The sequence below is a fragment of the Lacerta agilis genome, chromosome 3, assembly GCF_009819535.1.
Source record: "Lacerta agilis isolate rLacAgi1 chromosome 3, rLacAgi1.pri, whole genome shotgun sequence".
NCBI lineage: Eukaryota > Metazoa > Chordata > Lepidosauria > Squamata > Lacertidae > Lacerta > Lacerta agilis.
Window position 1 is genome coordinate 16,231,565 of NC_046314.1, and position 6,000 is coordinate 16,237,564.

Consider the following 6,000-nt stretch of genomic DNA (forward strand, 5'->3'; position numbering starts at 1 on the left):
GCCCTGTTTTGAATAGTGTTGATATTGGGTCATAAAACTTTGACCCAAGTAGTGCTGCTGGCCGGCACTGCAATCAATCACCTTTACGATCGTCCCCGACATCAATGGCGCCCAGGCACACTTCTGCTGCGCCCTGAGCGTTCTTCCGTTCAGCAGAGTTTAGCAGAGTTGAATCGCAGCGACGAATGGCTTGTTGAGGTCTGCTCCGTGGCGTCGTGAAATAACTTGACAGACGCCAGTGCTACTAAACTAAACTAGGCTTTATTTAGTAGCACACACACACAAGTCCTACAGACTTGAGCTGCATGCTTGCAGCAAACTAACAAACTCACATCTAGCAGTAACGATACACTGAACACAGAGTGAGGCGAAGGGGAAAGTGAAACCAAACCTCCCCTTCTTCTAGACAAAGGAAAGTGCCCGTATCACAGTGGGCAAGGCTAAACTCCCAGGATCAGAACGCCTCTTGCATCATTAACTCTATGATGCCCAGAAAACCTGACACCCCCTCTCGTTCGCAATCCTGGGTAGACATATATGCATTTTCATTCAACATTTAACCCATCACAGAAAACCTCGTGTTTCTGGAAACTCAAGGGCTTTGTGAATCCATCTGCAAGATTCATTTCGCTAGGACAGTATTTCAGCTTGATCACATTTGTCCTAGCGCTCTCATGCACGTTTTTGAACCGAATATCCAGGTGTTTGGTTCGTGCGTTGAATTGGCCGGATTCAGCCAGCTTCAGGCATGGCTGGTTATCCTCCCATATGGTGATGGGTAGGTAACACTTCTCACACACTTCCTGCACTAGGCACCTGTAGAATTCAAGCTCTCGACACATTTCTGAAAGAGCACTGAACTCTGCCTCAGTGGATGACAGAGCAATTAAACTCTGCTTTTTTGACCTCCAGCCAATTACCGAACCTCCAAATTTTACCACCATTCCGGAAATTGACTTCCTGTCTGAGCCGCAAGCCCAATCAGCATCCACCCAACATTGGAGCTGTTCATCACCTTGGGCTGTCAGTGTGAGGCTAAACTCTTTGGTCGCTTGTAAATATTTAAGGACTCTTTTGACCCCATTCCATGCCATCACACTGGGCTTTGCTGCCTCTTGGCTCAGCAGATTAACTGCAAAAGCAATATCGGGCCTGCTCCACTGCGAGAGATAGAGCAGGCTTCCCAGAGCAGATTGATATACCTCTTGATTTTCAAACTCTTTTTTCTCGACAGACTGGCTGTCAGTTACAAAACTCGTCTCCATTGGTGTCCTTGCACCTTTGCAGTCTGCCATATTAAATTTCTTGAGTAACTGGTCAATCTTTGCGCTCTGGTTTAGCACAAAACTGCCATTTTGGTCTCTGTGAATCTGAACCCCTAGATACATGTTCACAGGACCCAACTCCTTGAGTTTGAAGTGCTGCCTCAGCTTACTTGCAAACTCCTGCACCTGTTTGTTCGTGTTGGCCACTAGAACAATGTCATCGACAAAGATCAGGGCCAATTCTTGTTGCTGACCTTTTCCTTTTATGTACAAACAGTTGTCCGCAAGGCTTTTCCTGAAGCCTAGCTTCTCCAAAGCTTGGTCGAGACACTGATTCCAGTTTCTCGCGGACTGTTTGAGACCATAAATGGAGCGGTGTAGCCTCCATACTAGACCTGGCCTGTCGCCCTCAAAACCCGGAGGAGGTAGCATATAGATTTCCTCCTGCAGCGGTGCATTTAAGTAGGCGACATCAATGTCAAAATGAGCAGCTTCTGCGCCTCTCTGCGCTGCTACAGCAAGAAGCAGTCTCATTGTTTCACTACGTGATGTGGGTGCATAGACTTGTGAGTAATGCACTCCTGGCCTCTGGCTGAAACCTCTTGCCACCAATCTAGCCTTATATTGTGGCTCTCCACTTGCAGTGGGTTTCAATCTATAGACCCAGCGACAGCTCACAGCTTGCTGTCCAGCTGGCAGAGTTGTCAGCGTGAAAACTCCAAGAGATTTCATGGCACTAAGTTCTTTCTCCATTGCTTGTTGCCACTTGCTGGATTCTGCCTGAGGTAATCTCTGCACCTCAGCGAAGCTTTCCGGTTCGCAGTGAGCAAAACCGGCCCAAACATTAGTGGCTTGGAACTTGTCAGGAGGTTTCCCCTTTGTAGTGCGCTTGGAACGCCGTGGCACCACCGGTGACTCGCCCCCTGACCCAGACGTGCTGGACTCAGCCTGGGAGTCCCTGGCGTCTGGTGAACCACCAAGCGACCTACTGCGCTTGCTATGTCCCCCTGGACTGGGCTTCCCTGTTGGAGACCTTGGAGACCTACCTCGCTTGCTTCTCCTAGCTACTTCTGGAGATGTGGGTGCACTCCTTGGTTCTGTCTTCACCTGTCTCTTTGGGATTGCCCCCTCTGACACTGCACCCTGGTCGTGTTCGGGAATGCGGCCCGAAACACCAGCAGGTTGACCACCTTCTGCACCACTGGCAGGTGTAACTGGCTGATCTTCATAATCAAGATCGCTGAACGGATCTGTGAGCACCTCAGGATTTCCGTGAATCCTTTTCCAGCCTTGCTGCTCACAAAACTCAGCGCTCCTGCTGATTATGACTCGTGAACGATCGCCATCTGGGAAAGCAAATCTCCATGCTTTCGAACCTGTCTCGTAGCCACAGAAAATCAACTTTTGTGATCTTGGACTGCCCTTTCTACGTAAATGTTTGGGGATAAGAACCCAAGCTTCTGCCCCGAAAGTCCGAAAATAGTGGACCTTGGGCTTCTTTCCATAGAGTAGAAAGTAGGGCGTGGTCCCTATCACGGAACTATATGTCCTGTTAAGAGTGTGGCAGACAGTTCTCCAGGCTTCAGCCCAATAGCATCTTGGCAAGCCTGAGTCAAACAAGAGAGCATCTACTGCCTCCTGCATTGTTCTATTCCGCCTCTCAGAAACACCATTCTCTTGAGGAGAATAAGGAGCAGTTTTTCTATGCTTGATACCTTTGGCACGAAAGAAATCCTGCAGCTTAGATGCAGTAAATTCTGTGCCTCGGTCTGTCTGAAACGCTTTCACGCGGGTTCCAAACTCCACCTCTACTGCTTTCACCCATTCTATAATCTCCTTCGCTGTTTGCCCCTTGTCTTTGAGCGTGAAAATCCATCCTGCTTGACTAAAATCATCAGTGAGACAAAGAACATAACGAGAATTACCCATGCTTGGCACCCCCATCGGACCACAGAGATCCGCATGCACAAGCTCAAAAGCTTGCTTGGTCACCCTCTCAGACGATGGGTAGCTGCAAGAATGCACTTTGGCTCTTTTACAAGCTCTACAGTCTAGAAACTTGGAGCACACCTTCATTTTACAACCATCAGTGCACTCTACCTGCTTGCGCACGTATTTCCAATTCACGTGCGAGAATCTGCGATGCCATAAATGCAAACACTGATCATGCGTGGGTAAGTTGGCATACTGAGCTTGAGTCTCCTCAGAGATGCCATTACTTGTTTCAGCACCCTGCGCCCTCTCTGTGGCGCTGTTGTCAGTTTCCAGAATATACACCCCATCATGGCCTTTCACCTGGACCAATTGTTTCCCATCTTTGGAGATGGTGCATACCTGATTCCCAAAACTGACCAGATAACCTGCATTGTCTAAAGCTGAAACAGAAAGTAAACCAAATTTCATACCATCTAAAACATACACATCAATATCATCATTAAGACAAGGCATGAACATAACACCAGTTTTTGTAACAGGTCTTGTGGTTGAATCAGCCAGAGTAACTGCAGTTGCATCCTGGATCGGCCTGCAGTTCCGCAACTGGCTGCTAGGTGGCGCCAGATGTCTTGACGCACCACTGTCTAATAACCAACGCAGCTTGGGGGTAGCAACTGTCTTTCCAACCAATGCATATGCAGCTGCTTTGCCGTGGGCTCCAGCCCCTCCTCTGCTTGCTCTGGAAGGTCCTCTTCTCCCACGACGTGGTCTTCCTTTCATCTCCCGGTTGCCATGGAAACCATCTTTGAAGTCAGCCTGGTCGCAGTCTGCCTGAAGATGGTTATCAGAATTGCACAGATAACAGCGCTTAGCTGCAAGAGCTTTAACAGAGCTCTCAGCGTTTTCTCCACTCCTGGGCTTAGGCAAAAAGCAACCCCCCTTAACAGCTTTCCCTTTCTCTCTCTGCCTCCGGTCCTGTTCGTCCTGCAGCCTCCCAGTAACATAGTCCAGATTCAACTGGCTTGCAGGCATGGACTCCAGCGTTAGGGAAAGAGTCTCATAACTGGGGTCTAGTGAGCTCAAAAGGATATAGACCTTTTGTTCCTCTGAGAAAGGAACATTCAGCTGTCTCAACTTGTTGAAGAGTGCCAGCATTTTGGCCACATGTTGACGCACACAGCCTCCTTCTTGCAAACGTAACTCAAACAGCTGTCTAGTTGTATGAAGTTTGGCACCAGCTGACGTTCTTTGAAACACACGCTTAAGACACTCCCAAATTTGGTGGGCATTAGTGGCAGCGTCTATGTGCACCATCAGCTCTTCCTCTATGCCCATGACTATGTGAGCAGTAGCCCTCTGGTCTTTCTTAAGTGCTGCAGCAGCTTCAGCAGCAGGGGCTTGAACTGGTGGGCTCTGAGTACAAGTCCAAAGATCTTTAGCAATCAGAAATATCTCCATTTTCTTGGCCCAATCTTGCCAGTTTCTCCCATCCAACCTTGGAAAAGGTGGCACGAAACTCTCATGGGACTGCGCCATCTCCCCCCTGGGGCTTGAGGTAACTCACGTGGCTGCAAACTCAGCACTCGCCTCTCAGCTCCCAGCTCCGGAAAACGGCTTCTCTTCACCAGCGAGGTTTCCCTGCTTTGTGCCTCAAAAGCATGGCACAAAACAGTCCTCCAGCTGGGCTATCGGCTGCCGGCCCCGCAGACATGCAGACCTCCCGTCCTGGCAATCAATCTCCTCAGGACGCCTCGCCATCAAAGCGTAGCTTCTTGGCAATAAAGCAATTAAGCCATTAAGCCATAACCTGATTTAAATAGTGTTGATATTGGGTCATAAAACTTTGACCCAAGTAGTGCTGCTGGCCGGCACTGCAATCAATCACCTTTACGATCGTCCCCGACATCAATGGCGCCCAGGCACACTTCTGCTGCGCCCTGAGCGTTCTTCCGTTCAGCAGAGTTTAGCAGAGTTGAATCGCAGCGACGAATGGCTTGTTGAGGTCTGCTCCGTGGCGTCGTGAAATAACTTGACAGACGCCAGTGCTACTAAACTAAACTAGGCTTTATTTAGTAGCACACACACACAAGTCCTACAGACTTGAGCTGCATGCTTGCAGCAAACTAACAAACTCACATCTAGCAGTAACGATACACTGAACACAGAGTGAGGCGAAGGGGAAAGTGAAACCAAACCTCCCCTTCTTCTAGACAAAGGAAAGTGCCCGTATCACAGTGGGCAAGGCTAAACTCCCAGGATCAGAACGCCTCTTGCATCATTAACTCTATGATGCCCAGAAAACCTGACATGCCCTCTTCATACCTCTTCTGGTTCTGGGAGATCAGTGGGGAGAGGAGCTGGATGCCAACATTATCCTATTGGAAGGAAAGAAGGAAGGGAGGAAGGAAGGAAGGAGAGAAAGAAGGAATTTGACTATCTCTTTTGTCTGTTAAACCACAGAGCCTAGGGCTTGCTGATCAGTTAGGTCAGCAGTTCGAATCCCCGTGACGGGGTGAGCTCCCGTTGCTCAGTCCCTGCTCCTGCCAAACTAGCAGTTTGAAAGCATGCAGTGCAAGTAGATAAAGAGGTACTGCTCCGGTGGGAAGGTAAACGGTGTTTCCATGCACTGCTCTGGTTTGCCAGAAGCGGCTTAGTCATGCTGGCCACATGACCCGGAAGCTGTACGCCGGCTCCCTCTGCCAAGAAAGCGAGATGAGCACCACAACCCCAGAGTCATCCATGACTGGACCTAACGGTCAGGGTTCCCCTTACCTTTACCTTTGCCCTGTAAAGACCCCTG